This window comes from Ambystoma mexicanum, chromosome 10, assembly GCF_040938575.1.
Source record: "Ambystoma mexicanum isolate Mex_15411 chromosome 10, UKY_AmexF1_1, whole genome shotgun sequence".
Taxonomy (NCBI): domain Eukaryota; kingdom Metazoa; phylum Chordata; class Amphibia; order Caudata; family Ambystomatidae; genus Ambystoma; species Ambystoma mexicanum.
The window spans coordinates 90218901-90240284 of NC_090932.1; positions in this window are offsets into that span (position 1 = coordinate 90218901).

Here is a 21384-nt window from a genome sequence, read left to right on the forward strand (position 1 = left end):
GTGGGCTGCCTGCAGGGGCCGTGGAGGGTGTACAGGGTACACCTGGGAGGACCCACACTGTCAAATCACATGTGGGACTCCCCGGCACCCCTGAAATACACGTACCGTGCAGAAATCGCGTGTAAAACTTCCCGCGCACCCCTGAAATACACGCGCCCAGGCTATTCGCGTGTAAAACTTCCCGCGCACCCCTGAAATACACGCGCCCAGGCTATTCGCGTGTGAAACTTCCCGCGCACCCCTGAAATACACGCGCCCAGGCTATTCGCGTGTAAAACTTCCCGCGCACCCCTGAAATACACGCGCCCAGGCTATTCGCGTGTGGGACTTCCCGCGCACCCCTGAAATACACGCGCCCAGGCTATTCGCGTGTGGGACTTCCCGCGCACCCCTGAAATACACGGGCCCAGGCTATTCGCGTGTGGAACTTCCCGCGAACCCCTGAAATACACGCGCCCAGCCTATTCGCGTGTGGAACTTCCCGCGCACCCCTGAAATACACGCGCCCAGCCTATTCGCGTGTGGAACTTCACGCGAACCCCTGAAATACACGTAGCCCGCTCCCCCAGGCCCGATCGCGTGTGGAACTTCACGCGAACCCCTGTAATACACGTAGCCCGCTCCCCCAGGCCCGATCGCGTGTGGAACTTCACGCGAACCCCTGAAATACACGTAGCCCGCTCCCCCAGGCCCGATCGCGTGAGGAACTTCACGCGAACCCCTGTAATACACGTAGCCCGCTCCCCCAGGCCCGATCGCGTGAGGAACTTCACGCGAACCCCTGTAATACACGTAGCCCGCTCCCCCAGGCCCGATCGCGTGTGGAAATTCCCGCGCACCCCTCAAATTCACGCGCCAAGGCTATTCGCGTGTAAAACTTCCCGCGCACCCCTGAAATACACGCGCCCAGGCTATTCGCGTGTGGGACTTCCCGCGCACCCCTGAAATACACGCGCCCAGGCTATTCGCGTGTGGGACTTCCCGCGCACCCCTGAAATACACGGGCCCAGGCTATTCGCGTGTGGAACTCCCCGCGCACCCCTGAAATACACGCGCCCAGGCTATTCGCGTGTGGAACTCCCCGCGCACCCCTCAAATTCACGCGCACAGGCTATTCGCGTGTGGTACTTCCCGCGCACCCCTCAAATTCACGCGCCCAGGCTATTCGCGTGTGGAACTTCCCGCGAACCCCTGAAATACACGCGCCCAGCCTATTCACGTGTGGAACTTCCCGCGCACCCCTGAAATACACGCGCCCAGCCTATTCGCGTGTGGAACTTCACGCGAACCCCTGAAATACACGTAGCCCGCTCCCCCAGGCCCGATCGCGTGTGGAACTTCACGCGAACCCCTGTAATACACGTAGCCCGCTCCCCCAGGCCCGATCGCGTGTGGAACTTCACGCGAACCCCTGAAATACACGTAGCCCGCTCCCCCAGGCCCGATCGCGTGAGGAACTTCACGCGAACCCCTGTAATACACGTAGCCCGCTCCCCCAGGCCCGATCGCGTGAGGAACTTCACGCGAACCCCTGTAATACACGTAGCCCGCTCCCCCAGGCCCGATCGTGTGAATAACTTCACGCGAACCCCTGTGATGCACGTACCCTGCAAATCGCGTGTGACACTTCCCGCGCATCCCGGTATACATGCACACGTATTTTTTGTCAGCGGGTGTCCGTGTTTGTGGGTACCCCTTTGCACGTCATTTTTCCTGGAGGGCCACAGTATGGGACATTCATCATGGCAGTATATAGGTGCTATTTGTTGGCGCACCTTTTGGCGCACATTTCTTACAGCCGCAGAGACGCTACCGCCTCCTTTCTTGTGGCGGTCGTGTTTGTGCCTGTGCGCTGGTTTGAGCGTGCGCTTTTTTCCCCTATTCTATTCCATGAATACGTGTTGTAGGCGAGCGTGTGGGCGTTCCGCGCACTTGTGCCCTGTACTTCCCCCGTGACGCCCACGTTTTGGCAAGTTGTTCCCCATTCCGAGTGTTACGCCCGTGTTCCGCCTACTTTTATTGCGTGCGCCGCGCTATGTGCGAATTTCGCTGTGGCCTGTGCGATTTTCGCTGTGACCTGGCGCACGCTGTTAGATGGCCTGTGCGCCAACGTGCGCCAACGTGCGCGGCGCACTTTTTTTTCGCACATCCGCTGGTTTTCTCGCGCACGGCCTTCCATGAATCGACGTGCGCTGCTTTTCGTGCGATTTTCGCACGTTCACTGCGATTTTCGCTATTTCACTGCGAATCGCACGTTTTTGCCCACTTGCGCCGCGCTAATTATTCCATGAATCGGCCTCTGTGTGTGGTGAAGATGGCAGAAGTGGAGAAAGTCAGGGTGTTGGTGCTCGGAGAGATGTTTGTGCATGGTTTACAGCAGTACGCTGAATGCAGGCATGTTGCAAAGAACTTTGATGTGAAAGGAGTGGAGGTGGTGTGGAGCACTGTGCCTGATTGCAATGTACAGGGAATTGTACAAGTTTGTGCGGATATGGCCACGATGAACAGTCCGCATGTGGTAGTTTTGCACTATGGTGCTTTCCATTTGGGCAACGTCAGTGCCCCTACTTTGTTGGCTGATTTGGAACGCTTGGTTCAAGCCGTAATCAAGATCCTTCCAAATGCGAAAGTTATTTTTTCTGGATTACTACCTAGGGCAATATGGGACAATAGTTCAGTTTTTTGTCCTCGGCAAAACATTGCTAAGTGTGTCATCAAACGAGGCATGTGTGCCTTCATGCTTAGAGCTGGTATGTTCTTCTGTAACAATGAGAATATTGATGCCTGCCAGTAATGCTGTTAATTTTAAAGAAGATGGCATTTCTTTATCTTTTACCGGAAATGCCTTTCTATTTTGGAATGTAAGGGTTGCTTTGGAGAAGGTTATGTGAAGATTTTAGGAGTAAAGTAAGAAAAAAAAACAAGAAAAAAATATAAAATAACAGGTGTCTGTCAAGCATCTGTAAAAAAAAAAAAAAAACGGCTCTTTTCAGAGCCCACTTCAAAGGGGAAATGGGGCACACTATTTAAATTTACATTCACCACGCTCAGATTTTCGATGTGTCCGCGGACATGGCGGTAGTCCGCGGACATGAAAATCACTACGAGGGGGTTAGTATGTTCTATGCTACATGTATATGAAGACAGGGATATTATGGTTAAGTTGTGCTACTAAAAACCTAGGAAATTCAGTGAAAAAACTTTGTTAAAGGGACGTTATGGTTAAGTTGCGCTACTAAAAACCTATGAAATTCAGTAACAAAAAACTTTGTTAAATGGACGTTATGGTTAAGTTGCACTACTAAAAACCTATGAAATTCAGTGAAAAAACTTTGTTAAAGGGACGTTATGGTTCAAAGTAAAACCGAAAAACCCCTGAAATTCGGCAGTTATGGTAAGATAAGCAACCATAACTCGCGCCGCCACTGTGCACTGCTAACACTAACACCCAGGACATCAAAGATGACAAATGTCATTGATGACATCACTGATGACATCACATGTGCATTTACCTTTGATGAAAAGTCTGTACAAGGGATTCTTAGTGTAATGTTAATAAAAAAAGTGTCAAAGATTATTGGAATAAATATCAAGTGCTAATCAGCGCATTAAGCTATGCATTGATATAAATAGCATTATATTATTAACTTCAATCCAGTATACTAAGGTACTCATGTAGAAACATAGGCAATGTGTGCAGCATACATGATGGAGGTGCAATATTCATAAGCTTGCCATGTTGAATATTGAAATGATAACTGTTTTCATATTAGAGTTTTGCGTACAGTGAAACTTGTGATAAGTAGGTAATAAAACCCACTTACTACATAATTGCATTATTATACACAAATCACAAAGAGACAACACCACATACAAATATGAATATATACAAGGGAATTGAAGTAGGAAAAAGAAACAGCAATAGTAGCAGAAAGTGTTCATAACCTAACTGATTACCTTTAGGGAGAGAAATGATTGCTCTGTTTCAAAGCTGTTACTTACCCTATCTATATATATCACATGATGTGTCTGGACCCTAAGGAAAATAGTGTGAGTACAACATATAAAAATATGCATATACAGGGAAAGTACAGTAATTAAAAAACATCAAAAGTATCAGAAAGTGCTGATAAATCTACTGATAATTTTAATGCACAAAAAGGATTGCTGTCTTTCAAGGTTGTGACTTATCCTATGTATATGTTTCATATGATATGACTGGACCATAAGGGAATTATTCTAAGAACATACTTGAAAGATAAGTCTACGAATATAGTAATTTACAATTTTTAGTTCCTGACTGTTACTGAAGAAAATCATGTGGCGTAGATATGTCAGGAAAGGAAAAAAAGGGAGAGCCAGAGGAGAGCCAGCCATCTGATGTCATCAGTGATGTCATCAATGACATTTGTGATGGCCACGGTAGTGGCCATGTAGTTATGGTAAAGTTGGTGTTTCCATAGGAAGAGCACTTTTTGGGCGGCTTATAACTTCGCTCTCCCTGGACGAATCCTCACCAAACCTTTGGTCACTCTGAATTTTTTTGCAAAGTTAGGTGAGGATTCGTCAAGGGGGGGCAAAGTTATAGGGGGGGTCCCAAAACTTTTTTTTCCCATAGACTGAATGGGAACATTTTTTTGCTCGCGTCTACAGCCCAAACCGCTGGACGGATTTTCACCAAATTTGGACCAGGAGCAGCGGCTTGGTCCCGAAAGCGTGCTTTTGCAAATTTGGTGAAAATCCATCCAGTAGTTATTTTAAAAATGACCAAAATGTAGGTAAAAAAAATTAGTGATATCTGTGTCCGCTTCGCGGACACACTTCCCTGTGCGGTCCGCCGACAGTGTCCTGATTGGTCAGTGTTCACTGATTGGACGGCGTGGAGCACGAAGCGCATCAGATTTTTGGTAGCGCCCGCCATCTTGGATTCGCGGACGTCCGCGGACAGCGCAGTGAAACTTTGTTCAAAATTTGTATTTAGTAGAGTGTGTTGGTGGGTAGGAGTGTTTGGGGAGGGTGGGAGTGTATGAGATAGGATGAAAGTTGTGTTTTTTTAAGTGTTAGACGTTCTTTTTGTGTTCGATTTGTCTACGGACATCACAGGTATTCTGAAATGTTCTAAATAAACTCAATGGGGGGTGTTCTGAGGACTCAATATGTGTCCGTTTTGTTTGCAAGCAAGCTGAAACTGTTCTAAGAACACTTGCGGTGTCCTGAAATGTTCGCAAATAAACAAAATGGGGGTGTCCTGTGGACGCTGTCCGTATTGTTCTCTGTCAAGTTGAATGTGTTCTAAGAACACTCGCGGTGTCCTGAAATGTTTGCAAATACACAAAATGGGGGTGTTCTGAAGACGTTGTCGAACACTCGCTGTGTCCTGAAATGTTCGCAAATATGAATGGGGGGTTGTGGCTGGCAAGTTGAATGTGTTCTAAGAACACTCGCAGTGTCCTAAAATGTTCGCAAATAAATAAAATGGGGGTGTCCTGAGGATGCTGTCCGTATTGTTCTCTGTCAAGTTGAATGTGTTCTAAGAACACTCGCGGTGTCCTGAAATGTTCGCAAATAAACAAGATGGTGGTGATCTGAAGACGCTTCTAAGAACACTTGCGGTGTCCTGAAATGTTCGCAAATAAACAAAATGGGGGTGTTCTGAGGACGTTGTCCGTATTGTTCTCTGTCACGTTGAATGTGTTCTAAGAACACTTGCGGTGTCCTGAAATGTTTGCAAATAAACAAAATGGGGGTGTTCTGAAGACGTTTCTAAGAACACTCGTGGTGTCCGGGGAATGTTCATAGGGGGTGTCCTGAGGACGCTGTCCTACTTTGGAGACAGAGCAACATCCAGACATAATTGTAATTCATTGTGGAGGGAACAGTTTAGGACATGTGACTGGAATTTTTTTGCAATTTGCTATGAAAGAAGGACTTGGGAAGGTTATGGACATGTTTCCTAATTCTCAAGTGATATTTTCATGGATTGCGCAGAGACAAATGTGGCTTCGTTCTTCTTCATTTGGTCCACAAATGGAAAAAGCAAGGCGCAATGTTAACAAAGCTGTTTGTGCCTTTCTAAAAGATTTTGGCATGTCTTCTTTTCACAATGAAAATATTCTGTTTCGTAGTACAAACATTTTTCGCAGAGATGGAGTCCATCTTACTTATGGTGGCAATCAGATTTTTCTGAGAAATTTACAAAATGCATTGCAACCTTTTTTGGAATTACAACATCCATTTTGAAGTAGGTGCTAAGCACTTATAATTTTACTTACAAACACCTCCCAAAGGATCTTTTCATAGCCACCACTTCCTCCCAGAGAAAATTGCAATGTTTGTGATAGGGTAGCAGCCCAATTTTTTAAATGTTCGTGAACTGTCCACGGACTTCTAAAAAATACAAAGGGCCCTGCTTCATTTATTTTCACTTCTACTTAACTGTGAAAGGCGGCTCTGAAAAGAGCCTTATTTTTTTTTTTATTTTAGTTATTTTGTATTTTTTGGGGGTTTTTATACACGACACACTAGGAGAGGAGGGGAAAGGAAGGTAAAGGGGGGGGGGCACCAACCACAGGGATAAGAAAGGGCGAGCTGAGAGAGGAAGATGTAGAGTGGGTTTTATCTGGGTAGTGAGCAGATCTTCTTGTGCTCTGAGACGATAGTCTCAAAAGCACTACGAAGTCGCTCCCCCCTGCAGAGGACAGTGTCACAGTACATACATACAACTGTGACCCTCGAAAGGTAAGGGTCATCAGCATTCTGTATGGCCTGTGAGGGAGCTTGAGGAAGACGCTGTCCCACAGAGGTGGTCCTTGTGGTGACAGGATCAGAAACAGAGGATGAAGTAGAGGAAACCAACCTGCTACGTTCTTCGCAAGGTACAACCCTGCGAATAGCCCCAGAGTGAAATGACCTCAGGTGTCGCTTCATAGTAGTGGTCCCAAAGCTGTACTTACCGTGCTTCCTGCGACTGAGTATCATTTTGCACTCATTGCAGGTAACACGGTTCGCACAAGCCTTAGGACCATTCCCATGAATGGTAAATAACCGCCACACCCAAGACTCACGCCTAGTGCGGGTAGCAGGGATTTCCTCTACCTCATTCTCATCATCCTCTTCTTCCTCCTCTGCATCCTCACTCATGTTCCCCTCTTCAGGCCCTTGGGGAGGTGGTGGTGGTGGAGGGGGTGGGGGTGGTGCTGAAGCAGGTGCAGCACCAGGTTGCAGTAGTTCAGCCATGGATGCCATCTCGATGATGGTGTAATCTGCAGGTGGCAGCAAAAATCGCTGTGTTCTGAAGAATAGCCAGAAACACAATGAGAATAAGCTCTAGGGCGTGGTCTTTTATAGGGGTGCTTGTGCGCGGTCCGCGGACATGCGCACTCTCCGCGGACAGATCGAACACAAAAAAAAGTTCGAAAAGTTTCAAAAGGTATGTAGAAACTCAGGATTACTATGTGGGACTTGTGCCATGGTGAGATTTTATTGAAAAATATTATGGATTAATTGAAAATGTACTTTTAAATTGTTCGGGGACACGAACAGTGTCCGCATTCAGAACACGCGATCAGCGTGGGCGCGGTCATATGATCCGTTCGCGAACAAGTCCGCAAAGGAAGCGCATGTCCGCAGGACACCAAATGCACGGAGATTGGTTAGCGCATGGGCGTTGATGTTCTACAGACACTGCTCGGGTCCTGAAGTAATTAAAAATGCGTCACACGTGAAACAGACATTTCAGGAAACTGCGTGTGTTCTTAGAACAGTTTAAACATGCTAGCGAACAGTAAGGACAGATATAGTGTTCTTCAGGACACGTCCAATTTCGTTTATGTACGAACATTTCAGGATACCAATTGTGTTCTTAGAACAGTTTCAACTTGCTAGCGAACAGTACGGACAGGTATAGTGTTCTTTAAGACAACTCAATTTTCGTTTAATTACGAACAATTCAGGACACCGCGTGTGTTCTTAGAACAGTTTGAACTTGCTAGCGCACACTACGAACAGGTATAGTGTTCTTCAGGACACGTCCAATTTCGTTTATGTACGAACATTTCAGGATACCAATTGTGTTCTTAGAACAGTTTCAACTTGCTAGCGAACAGTACGGATAGGTATAGTGTTCTTTAAGACAACTCCATTTTTGTTTAATTACGAACAATTCAGGACACTGCGTGTGTTCTTAGAACAGTTTGAACTTGCTAGCGAACACTACGAACAGGTATAGTGTTCTTCAGGACACCTCCATTTTCGTTTACGTACAAACATTTCAGGACACCAATTGTGTTCTTAGAACAGTTTAAACTTGATAGCGAACACTACGGACAGATATAGTGTTCTTTAGGACACTTTAATTTATTTTTTTTACGAACATTTCAGGACACCGCGTGTGTTCTTAGAATAGTTTCATCTTGCTAGCGAACACTACGAACAGGTGTAGTGTTCTTCAGGACACCTCCATTTTCGTTTATTTACGAACATTTGAGGACACCAATTGTGTTCTTAGAACAGTTTCAAGTTGATAGCGAACATTACGGACAGATATAGTGTTCTTTAGAATATTTTACTTTTAGTTTCTTTACGAACATTTCAGGACACCGCGTGTGTTCTTAGAACAGTTTCAACTTGCCAGCGAACAGTACAAACAGGTATAGTGTTCTTCAGGACACATCCATTTTCGTTTATTCACGAACATTTCAGAACACCTGCACTGTCCGCAGACACCTACATTGTTTTAAAAAAAAACAAAACGAAACTATTTACAACACAATATAAAAAATAAACTTTATTTAACATATATTAATAATTTAGGACAGAGAAGGTGAGGCAGAAACAGAAACAAAAACAGGAGAATTAGGGGTTTCAACATGATAGTTATTAGGTGAAGAAGGGATGGAAGTCTCATCAAAACGTTTTGGGTTATGGAGAGGGTTTGGGGATAATTGACTGGGATATGGTGAGGAGGGACAAGTACATGTGGGGCAATGGTACAAGGTTTTTGGTTTAAAATGATCTTCCACAAAAGTTTTCAATTTATTAAAATTAGTCAACAATAAATCAATTTGTTCTTCTATACTGTGAAAAGTGTTATCCATAACAGGTTTTTCTGAAGTATTTTCTATTTTGGTATGCTCTGTACAAAAAAGAAATATATATGTTAAATGTATACAGAATAATAATAATTAAATGGTTTATATTATAAAGTGTTTACCATTAGTTTCACTATCTTGTGACATTTCTTCATGTGGGAAATGCTCCTCTAGCCATTCCAGAGTACTAGACATTTCTGTGAGAAAAAAAAAAAGATAATATATTTTTTTATCTAATACAGAAAGTTTATAAATATATGAATAAAATTAAGTACACTTACTATTTCAGGTAAAATATGTCCTATGTACTCAGTGGGTCTGCTCTTGTTCTCAGTTCTGTCGTGTTTGTGAGGTAATTATGTTGGAAGCCAATTTATCTTCTTGTGGTATATTCCATTTTAGAACATAGTGCATTTAAATGAATGGTTAGTATGTTGCATATATGAGTTACATTTCTTATGTATTAGTACATATAATGTGTTTGTTTGATCCTTTTTGAATTTGTTAAATGTTCCTATGTTATGATATAACAATCAAACATACCCCCCCAGAGTTTTTAGGTAGTGGTACTGTTCTTCGAACATGTCCGCAAACATTAAATGAGTTTGCGGACATCAAGTACAGTAGAAGAGATTCAGTCAGTTCCATATGACATGTATATAAAGTCGAAGTCATTATTGTTAAATTGCACTACTAAAAACCTATGAAATTCTGTGAAAAAACTTTCAGGGTAATTCATGGAAATTCGCACAAAAGTGGCGCAGGCGGCTGGCGCACAGTGTTCCCGTGCGATAGACTGCGCCAGCTGCGTGCGATAAAATCCATTTCAGCGCACAGCGTATTCATGGATTTTAGCCTCCAAAACCAGCCGTGGCGCAGAGTGGCGCAGCGACCCTGCAACAGCGCGAGTTACGCTCCCAAGAATGCCCTCGCACAAGGAAAAGGCATCAAAATCCCCAATCCAGCGCAAAGGTCTGCGCCAACCCAAAACCAGTTTCCCGGACTGCCACACAGCAAACGCCAAGCGGGGAATGTGTATTACGGGTTTCGTGGTACCTTCCACACGCGAAAGGGCCTGTGCGAGTGGGGTACGTGTATAACTGGGGTTCGCGGGAAGTGTCACACGCGATTGGCCTGGGTATGTGTATTCCAGGGGTGCGCGGGAAGTTACACACGCGAATGGGCTGGGTACGTGTATTTCAGGGGTGCGCAGGGAGTTTCACACGCGATAGGGCCTGTGCGAGTGGTGTACGTGCATTCCTGGGGTTCGCGTGAAGTTTCACACGCGAATGGGCTGGGTACGTGTATTTCAGGGGTGTGCGGGAAGTTTCACATGCGAATGGGCTGGGTACGTGTATTTCAGGGGTGTGCGGGAAGTTTCACACGCGAATGGGCTGGGTACGTGTATTACAGGGGTGCGCGGGAAGTCTCACACGCGAATGGGCTGGGTACATGTATTTCAGGGGTGCGCGGGAAGTTTCACACGCGAATGGCCTGGTTACGTGTATTTCAGGGGTGCGTGGGAAGTTTCACACGCAATTGACCTGGGTACGTGTATTTCAGGGGTGCGCGGGAATTTTCACACGCGAATGGGCTGGGTACGTGTATTTCAGGGGTGCGCGAGAAGTTTCACACGCGAATGGGCTGGGTACGTGTATTTCAGGGGTGCGCGGGAAGTCTCACACGCGAATGGGCTGGGTACGTGTACTTGAGGGGTGCGCGGGAAGTTTCACACGCGATTGGCCTGGGTATGTGTATTTCAGGGGTGCGCGGGAAGTTTCACACGCGATTGGCCTGGGTACATGTATTTCAGGGGTGCGCAGGAAGTTTCACACGCGAAAGGGCTGGGTACGTGTATTTCAGGGGTGCGCGGGAAGTTTCACACTCGATTGGCCTGGTTACGTGTATTTCAGGGGTGCGCGGGAAGTTTCACACGTGATTGGCCTGGGTACGTGTATTTCAGCGGTGCGCGGGAAGTTTCACACGCGAATGGGCTGGGTACGTGTATTTCAGGGGTGCGCGGGAAGTTTCACACACGAATGGGCTGGGTACGTGTATTTCAGGGGTGTGTGGAAGTCTCTCACGCGAATGGGCTGGGTACGTGTATTTCAGGGGGGCGCGGGAAGTTTCACACGTGATTGGCCTGGGTACGTGTATTTCAGGGGTGCGCGGGAAGTTTCACACGCGATTGGCCTGGGTACGTGTATTACGGGGGTGCCGGGGAGTCCTACACGTGATTTGGCAGTGTGGGTCCTCCCAGGTGTTCTCTCTACACCCTCCACGGCCCCTGCAGGCAGCCCACACCACAGGGGACTACCCTGCACCCCTGGTCATGTCCCGCAGGCAGCCCATCCACCATGGGCATGCCCCCCAGCAAAGCCACATGTCACCTTGCACTACTGGTCACCAACTCATGTTCCCCTGCACCCCTACCCCCCAGCAGTGCGGGGCACCTGCCAGCAGGCGCCCACTCATGTCCCCCTGCACCCCCACCCCCCAGCAGTGTGGGGCACCTGCCAGCAGGCCCCCACTCATGTCCCACTCATGTCCCCCTGCACCCCCACCCCCCAGCAGTGAGGGGCACCTGCCAGCAGGCCCCCACTCATGTCCCACTCATGTCCCCCTGCACCCCCACCCCCCAGCAGTGCGGGGCACCTACCAGCAGGCCCCCACTTATGTCTCACTCATGTCCCCCTGCACCCCCACCCCCCAGCAGTGCGGGGCACCTGCCAGCAGGCCCCCACTCATGTCCCACTCATGTCCCCCTGGACCCCCCCAGCAGTGCGGGGCACCTGCCAGCAGGCCCCCGCTCAGGTCCCCTTGCCCCCAGGTCATGACGATCCTAAATCATGGCCCTTATGGCCAGCCTACCCAGCACAAAGACCCAACCAAGTATTGCATCCACCCACTTCGAAAAGGCAATTACATGATACAACCCCAATGGCAAGTATGTAAATGAACACCTGTCCGTCAAACACACACAATGGGTGCAAGTGAATTTCAAAACACAAATCATGACATGCATGAAACCAATGAGATAATACCACAAATGGAAGTATTAAAAAACATATATTGAAGATAACATGAACGTAAATCAAATCAAACACACAACAATGGGAATAACAAAAGAAATGGTCCATGTCCGGTCAATAATGAAAAATAAGAAATAATAAGCCAAAGAAATCCAAATAGGAATGGTGTCCAAAGTCACAGTCCAAATAATAAAATGCAAGGTTTCAAACAAAGTAAAAACCATTGTTCCATGGTGAACACAAAGAAAATATAAAAAAAGATGAATCCAATGTAGAACAATGTACAATCGAGGAATCCAGGGTCCATGATCCCAACTCAATAAATGAAACCTACAAAATACTACTACATAATAAAAATAACTATATACAAAAATGTGGTTCAGTGTTCAAGCGGTCCTAAATAAAGAAAAAATGAAAGGAAACCTAACACTAACTAACTAACTATTTACAAGGGCAGCGGGCAAGTCCAACGGCTCACTGGTTGATGTCCCGGGCCTGGGCATCATCAAACTCCTGCTCAATGTCCTGGAGGCGGTCCTCTTCCATGGCCCCGAGGGTTCGCAGGGACGATGACATCCGGATCTCCAGGTTCCTGCGAATGGCCTCGAAGCACTCGGCCTGCCTCAGGGCCCTCCGCATGGAGTTCTCCGCCCTGACCATCGTGAGCCGTGCCTCTTCCGCCCGCTGCTGCTCCGCATCTATGGCATGGCCCAACCGCTGCCACACGGAAGACACTTCCCGTCCAGGGTCCTCCTGCCCTCCGGCCGATGCCTGTCCCTCCGATGATGAAGGCCCCGAGCCATCATGGCTCCCACCTTGTTGCTGCTGCTGCTGTGCCGCTGCCTGTGCCCTGGCTCTTGCTGCCTGCACATCCTCCTCCGGCTGGGGTGCAGTTGTTGATGTGGCCACCCCTGCTGGATGTACGGCTCTCGACTGTGGCAGGGATGTGTCCTCCACCAGCCTGGCCGCAGGGTCAGAGGCAGCTCCACAGGGTACCCAGGTGATACATGGGTGGGAAGATGGCATGGAGGACGACTGGGGCATAGGGGGTTCAGTTGAGGGGAGGGTCGGAACAAGGTCCAGAAAAAGGAGGAATCCGGCCCTGGTGAGCTGGCCCAGTGGGTCAACGCGGTCAACGAGCCATGCGAGAAGACGTGCAGTCTCCTCATGAAAAGACTGCAGGTCAGCTCGCATGGCACGTTGACGCAACACCACCCCACCCAGGACAGGCTCAACCCGGTGCCGGATAGCCACATCCGCAGGGAGAGGAAGGCCAGTTGGTGTAAGCCAATCCCCACCCTGGGAACGGGTCTGGACGTAGGCATCCCTGATGGTGCAAGATGATGCAGTGACAGGATCAGGGACAGGATTGCACACAGGCACCTCCGCGGCGACCTGTGCTGCCTCCTGTCCCTGCCCCTGCACTGCACCACTAGCACCAGTGGAATCCCCACCTCCAGACCCCGTCTCTGTCCCTTGCACGGCCTCCTCCTCCACCAAACCCCCCACCAACCTGGATGACTCCGTGCCATCTTCCTCCGTCAGACCCTGTGGGGTCGCAGCTGCCCCTTCTGCTGCCGAGGAGTCCAACTCCGACCTCCGCCTCTTGGACCACCCCTCGGCAGCTGCGACCTGGGACGCGGCACCGGACTCCTCACTCCCCGACGAGATGACAACCTGGGAGGGGAGCCGGGCCTTGCGTCTCCAGCTGGCGGTGCGATCCCTGCCGCTGTGCCCCACAGCACCCTCTCCGCCCTCTTCATCAGTTGACACTGCAGACAGGGAGAGATAGGAGACAGGCATCAGGGCACTGTACAATGGACTCATACACACATGACGGTTGCACACGAGTGTCATTGTCAAACTTCAGACATGGCATCACAATCCCCGACACACATGTCATTTAAACTCACACACATGAGCTATTCCACAGCCATATTGCAACAGCCAGCACCATCCATACACATACAACACCATGAACAGCCAAAGCTGAGCCTGACATCACATTAAACACAAAGAGTGCACTAGACACGCACACACGCCACCACACTCACATGCATGTGTACACCTCCTACGACTGTCGCAGTGATGAGATTTGCACCCATGTGGCATCTGGCAATCAGTCTTCTACACACCAGTGTCCCAGGCATCCATGTTGCATCACTGTTGCAACCTTGTCAAATACACACACATGCACATGCACACGGTGCAAACACATGCAGCTGGAACCGACATCCATGTGTGACACCACAACCATCCCAACTAACATACACAGTCATCCATACATGTGTGCCCACACATCAGCATTTTGCATGCAAGCTCACACACACATGCACCATCCATGTGTCACACATAACAGGCCTCGCATGTGTCAGCCTCACGGCCCTGTACATACATGGCCCGACAAAAACACATGTGCAACCTGCACACTACTGGCACACCACCACACGCACAGCATACAATCAGTATGCATGTACACTTACCGCTCGACTCCAGATGGGTCTGCCTCCCAAGGACCTGGACGTGGAGCGCTGGGGATATGCGTTCCAGGACCCTCATCTGATCTTCCGACAGGTGGCCCCGGCGCCCCTTAGCATCCGCTGCCTTCAAGAGGCGCCGGGCCTTGCTGAGGGTCCTGGACCTGAAGTCCTCCCAGCGCTTCTTGACATGATGGAATAGGCGGACTGCCACCCCCTCCGCGTTGATGGCAGTCACGATGTCCATCCAGATCCGGGTCCATCCTTCCTTGTCGGCGCGAGAACTTCCGTAGAGGGCATCATACTGCCCCAGGACTTACTCCACCAGGACACCAACTTCGGTGGCAGTGAAGCTGATGGCCCTCTGCCTCTCTGGCTGGGGGTTGCCAGTGGTGCAGATGGTGTAGTGCCCGACATGGCAACCCCATAGGCAGGAGTGGGTGGGCAACTGGGTCCTGGGGCTGGGCTGTGGAGCGAGATGGTACTCCAGTCGGGAGTCTTCGGTTCCAGCAGGGGTGGTCAAAGCAACTGCACCCCTGGCTGATGTGCAGGCAGGAAATAGCAGGGCACGTGGGCAGCAGGCAGGCAGGCAGCAGCAGATGGCTGGTGGGAGCGTGCTCGGGGCTCTGGGGGGCAGTAATTCGGCCTTCTGGGCAGGAGCGTGGTCTTCCGTGTGCTTACGCGTGGCCAGCTTGATAAGGAGGGATTTGGCACATGAGAATCTTGCACGTCAGCGTGTAATTCGAGGAAAGGCCCTTAGCGCGTAAGCGTGTCAGCACGCTTACGCGATTTCATTGGACCAAAGGCCCTTAGTGCGTAAGCGCGTCTGTGACGTGCGTGCGCAGGCGTTTCCCTGTACACGGGTGCATGTTACACGTCCAAGAACTGCACGTCCGAGTGTCAGCTCGTGTAATTGGAGGATAGGGCCTTAGCGCGTATACACGGAAGTGGCGTGGGACGTGTGGGCCGGTTCAAAAGGCACGTGTAGGACATCATTTCCTTGTACGTGCTTTTCGTGGAGAGCGAGTGGGTGAATTCTGTACTTCTTGTCGGTTCACACGCGATTTACTTCACAGCGTTTCTAGTTCGTACTCCCTGTTACCTCTGACAGCTTTCTTCTGATTTTCTGTTGGGCCTGTTTCCTCAAACAGCGTTCACTTCTTCTTTTGTCCTGTCTCCTCAGACAGTGTACAATTCTTCTTTTGGTGGGGGTGTTGCCAACGCGCACACGCGCATATTTTCACGCTCATTTTCCAGGCAGACGGTGAGTTGCGCACCTATTTAGCAACTGTGCTTGCCCCGTGTCTCGCGTACCCCTTCAGAGGTCATTGTGGGCTGCGTGTAAAACGCGTACGTTCATTTTTGTGTTTCTGGGTGCCACAGCGTAGTGCGGGTTCATTTTTTCACGCACGTGGTCTACGAGGGGTTGCATGCACGTTATATTCTGTTTTTGGGGTGCCTGTGCGTTGCGTGACCCATCATCTTTCCCCAGGGGTCACATACAGCCTTGCTAGAGTGCTAGGGTACGAATTCCATCTAGTACCCTACCCCTTTGACACCCAATTACCCAGGATAATAGTTTACTGCAACTCCCATACGCACAACAACATCAATGCCATGGTTGGGAGGCGACGAAGCGGTAAGGATGGCAAAGGTGGGCGAGCCTCAAGAGGTGGCCGTGGTGGGCACGGTAGGGGACGTGGCCGGGATTTGCAGGGTACCCCTAGCCCCCCATTTGTGGAGGACCAGTCAGGGACACCCATGCCCTCCCCCCATAGTTGAGGGAAACGTGGCTGACACCATCTCTGATCAGCCCTTGTTGGACCAGCCCATTGTGGCACCTGACCTGGCAGACGGTGACTCCCAGGCTGACTTCCAGGTCGCCAAGTCTAGGCCACGTGTGGCGGTGCAAGTTGGTGTCACCAGGCCACGTGGATCAGGGCAGCCATGTCATCTGCTGCCCCGAGTAGGCAGCGTTGGGAGGCTGCAGGGGCAGCTGCAGCTCCATCCACCCCAGCTCTGACTCTCCCAGCCAGGGCAGTGTTGGTCCCAGTCCATCTTGCTAACGTTCCCCCTGACTACGTAACACTTCAGCCAATGCCTGCACCAAGTTCAATGCTCAGTGTGCATTCCCACACTCCAACTACCCAGTCCACCGGTGCTCCTGCCCCTAGTGGCCAGAGCGGCGTAGGCCACTCAGGATCCCCACCACCTTTCAAAAAAAAGAGGAAGAGTGCTCGTCCACTACAGGCTGATACCCCAGACACGGCTACGCAGTCCGGCACGCAAAGGAAGCCTAGCTTCAATGATGCCGAACGTGATGCACTTGTGCAGTATGTGTCCGCACACGACAGCGAAATGTTGATCACTTCAGGGTGCAAGACCACACCTGCCCGACGTCAGGCACACTGGCAGACCGTCGCGGACATCATAAGTGCCCTTGGTTCAGTGAGGCGCACAGCTGGTGAGTGCTACAAGCGCTGGAATGACCTTAAGCGCAGGGCAAAGAAAAAGCTGGCCTCAAGTCATGCCGCTACTCTGGTGACTGGAGGTGGGTCTCCACAAGAGGACATTGAACTCACTGTACATGAGTCTGTTGCTGGGACCTACGTCACAGAGGAACAGATCCAAGGTGTGGGAGATCTGCCAGATTACGAGGCATTGTCCGTTGAGTGCACATGCATGTGTGTGTGATCCATGTGTATATTGTGTGTGTGAGGGGTTCTGATTGAGTGCCAGGTGAGGGTGTGTGTGCCTGAGTGGTTTGGGTCACCCATGTGCTTCATCCAAAACATTCTGCGTCCCTGGATTTGGGTATTACAGTATCCCTTCTGCCCACAGTAGACTTTTTGTGCAACATCACGCCAGTTGCCCTTGAAGTGGCATCTTGCAACAACATTGTTCCGTATTTCTCATTGTTCATTCAGGCTGATTGTTTCGATCCCCCCACTTTCACTACGCATATCTGAGCCCTATTGTCAAACGATATGTGACATGCCTATGGTACATGCCATCTGTGTGATGGCATGGTCATGTATGTGGATTGGACATGCCACTCACAGGCCAATGTGTGATGGCTCTGCTAGCCAGCATGCAGCTAATGTGTTGCTCTTCCATCTTGGTGTCATCAGTGTCTGACATTTTCCTCCCCTTCAAACTCAGTGACAGTGCATGCATGGGAGGGTTATAATCATGTGGGACATGTGTCAATCAAGTACTGGTTCTGTACCTCGTGAGGCCTAATTGTGTGCCATGGTGCTAATGCCTGTTTCCATTTTTTGTCTTTCATGTTTCTGTAGGGGATGACGCACTTGATGCTGTTGAGGGTGAGGAGATGGTGCAGACCCAGGAGGGACCCCAGGCACACCAAGGCACCAGTGTGGGACGGGGTGTGGTGGTGGGTGACAACCCACTCTTGCTGCAGACCGTTCTCTCCAGGGGTGTCTCTGGGTGCACCTCACCAGACCTCTTTTCGGGTGTTGATTCGGATGATGAGACCTATGTGGCTTCGCAGGTAGGTGTTTCTGGGAGGGATTCTGTTCTGTCCGACCCACCTGCACCAGGGGTACAGCCCACTATGGGGATGTCAGTGTTGGTAGGTCCGCCTTTGGTGGTTACGGATGCAGGGCCACACTCCGCAACATCTGATCCTGTTCCTGGGCCAGCAGATCAGAGGGGGAATGCAGTCCTGCAGCCTCAGGCAGTGCCGACACAGCAAGGCACAGTTCGCCTTGCCCCAGACAGGTGTGGTGCCCGCCAACGTGGTGGCCGTACGCCACCAGGCAATATTGCATGGGAGAGATCCATATACAGTATGGCATACCAACAGGCAGCAGCATCTGAGATGATGGCTCAAGCTATGTAGAGGGTGGCCACTTCCATTGTCCCCCCAGAGAGGCAGATGGAGCAACTACAGCAGGCAACAGACTCCATTTGCCAATCACTCAGGGATGACATGTTGGCGTACAACAGGGACAGACGGGCGGCTCTGGACACTCTGCGGGAAGCCATTTCTTTAGAGTCCCAGGGCCAGAGGGAAGCCCTGAGGGTAGAAGTCCGTCACCTCAGGCAGACTCTTGTGGAGCTTGAGGCTGCCACTGTCACGAGGACAGAACAGCTGCTGGAGCGTGTCACACGTACGCTCTCAGCAGAGATGCAGGCAACTCGGGAGGAGGTCCGGGCATCACGTCAGGTGGTGCAGGGGGATCTCCGCACCATAATAATCCAGAACGAGACCTTCCACACCCGCATGCTTGCTACCATGGAGGACCAGACTAGGGCTTTGCGTGGGCTGTCTCCCATAGCACCACCACCTCCTGTGGCGGCAGCAGCATAGGGTGATGAGAGCGAGCACAGCGATTCAGAATCTCTCACATTAGCGTAGCCGTGCAGGCCATGAGCCCATGGAGGTGTTTTTTTTTTTGCAACATCCACACAGGTGGCTGTTGGTGTGCACCTTGTCCTCGGACCTCCTGGGTGGCTTCCCCCACCCACCTTGGCCCCCACATGGCCATTTTTGATTTTTGATTTTTGGATTTTGATTTTTGATTTTTGCTTTTTTGTTACAGTGTGTTGCCTTGTGTGGCTCCCGTGGGCATCCACTGTATTGCGACTGGGCACATGCAGGCTTGTCCTGAGTTTGGGTTAGATGCTTGGGTTCGTGAGACACACACCCCTCCTGCTTCCCGTTACCATGGGCTTGCAAAGGGTGTGCCCAAGTGACAGTAACTTACACAGTGACGTTGGACTCCCATGACATGTGTGGGCAGTCTGTAGTCAATACTGTGTATACATTCCTAGTGCATATTGTTGTAGTATTGTACACTGCATGGTGTATTGATGTGTGCTTGTGCATCCATGTCTCCCTCCTAATTTGCAGGTTCATTCCACATGTCTTCACAAGGCCATCTACTTTGGAGATGGAGTTCATGTTGTAAGCAGTGCACTTCCAGATTTGCGTGACACCAACACTATACAGTTGGGGGTGGTCGATGTGCTAGCATCACCAGGTTGTAAGTCTACGTATCCTTTAACTTAGTACTGTCATGTGAATGCTATGTTTGGGGTGGCTAGCTGCATTGTATTGTGGTAAGTCTTTGGTCATGTGTGTTGTCAGTTCTACATTAATGGGAGCACATTGTGTGTGGCCATTTTCCCATCGGGACACTGTACTTTGTGAGACTTGTGTCATTCATGTTTTGGGGATTCCTTTGTTTGCTCTCACATAGCATGACATGCCATGATGTGTTGGGGGGCGGTGCTGGGAAGGTGTTGGGTGATATGGCACTGTTGTCATGTTGTATCCTGCAAGGGTGTAATGATTTTAGCAGCATAGAAGTGTGTCTTTTGATGACACAGCATTGGTGGTGTTTGTGTAGGTAGGGATGCACACAATGGAACACTACCAGGTGAACAATCTCAGGCTGGTATGGTTGTGACAGTTGACTGTCAGTTGAATCATCATCATTGATAGTCAGCTGGTATGTGCCAGGGATGTGTGCACTCCACAGGGGTGTGATTTTAGGTGAAGTAATTAGCCACCAGCTGCGTACGGGCTGCCTCACCCCGTGCCCTTTCCCCTCCCATGCACAGCGGGCGTGCATGTGGTTGGGGATGTGGGGGCACCACCATGTCCACCGGCAGGCCCCTGCGTGTTGCAACGTTGTGCAGGACACATGCTGCCACTATCATCCTGCACACTACTGGGGGAGCGTATAGAAGCTGCCCACCAGAGCGGTCAAGGGAGCGAAAGCGTGACTTGAACACTCCGAATGTGCACTCCACTATGCCCCGGGTTGCAATATGGGCTGTGTTGTATCTTACCTCGGGTGGTGTGGTGGGGTTCCGAATTGGTGTCATCATGTAGGTACTCAGAGGGTAGGCACTGTCCCCTGGGGAGGTGATGATGGGTATTATTAGTGGGGTTGTGACATTACTCAGTATCTGACATGCATGCATGTGCTGTGGCATTTATACTCACCAACCAGCCATGTATCGCCATGCCGACCAGCTTCTAGGTCCCGGTTTAGGGTTGACATTCTGTAAATGAAACTGTCGTGGGTGGACCCTGGATAGTTGGCATATAGTGAGGTGATGAATCCCTTGGCATCACATACTACCTGCACGTTAATGGAATGCCAGTGCTTGCGGTTTCTGTAGATGTGCTCAGTTGCCCTGGGGGGACGTAGAGCCACATGGGTGCAGTCAATGGCACCTAGAACTTTGGGGAAGTGTGCCAGCCCGTAAAAATCCTGGACGACAGCCGGCCTTTCTGCAGGTGTTCTGGCCAGGTATATGTGCCTGCGGACTGATGGGCGTGCAGTCATGATGGCCAAGACCTGGTGTAGGCACCGTGACTGCGTGGCCTGTGACACCCCCCCCACTATGGCACTTTTCTGCTGAAATGATCCAGTGGCCAAGAAGTGCAGTACATTAAGGACCTTCTCCAGGAGGCTGAGTGCTTGGGAGCAGAGGGTGGGCGATGTGAGGTCATCCTCCCACTCATTGACCAGGTCGAGTATTATGTGAGGTGGAAACCTATACCTCCCATACACGTGGTCATCAGGCATCTCAAAAAGGCTGGTTCTGGGTGTAAAAATTCTGGCCCTGGCTATCCTCCTCCTCCTCCTGCGGTATCACACGGCCACTGCTGCTAGGAACGGTATATTCATCCTGGCGTCTGAGCTTGTTTGTTGTTTGCGCGCACTTTTATGCTGCGCGGGTCGACGTACGCCTGCTTCCTGCTTGCGTACGTGTTTCCGGATTAGCGTGACTTTTTTTGCTTGT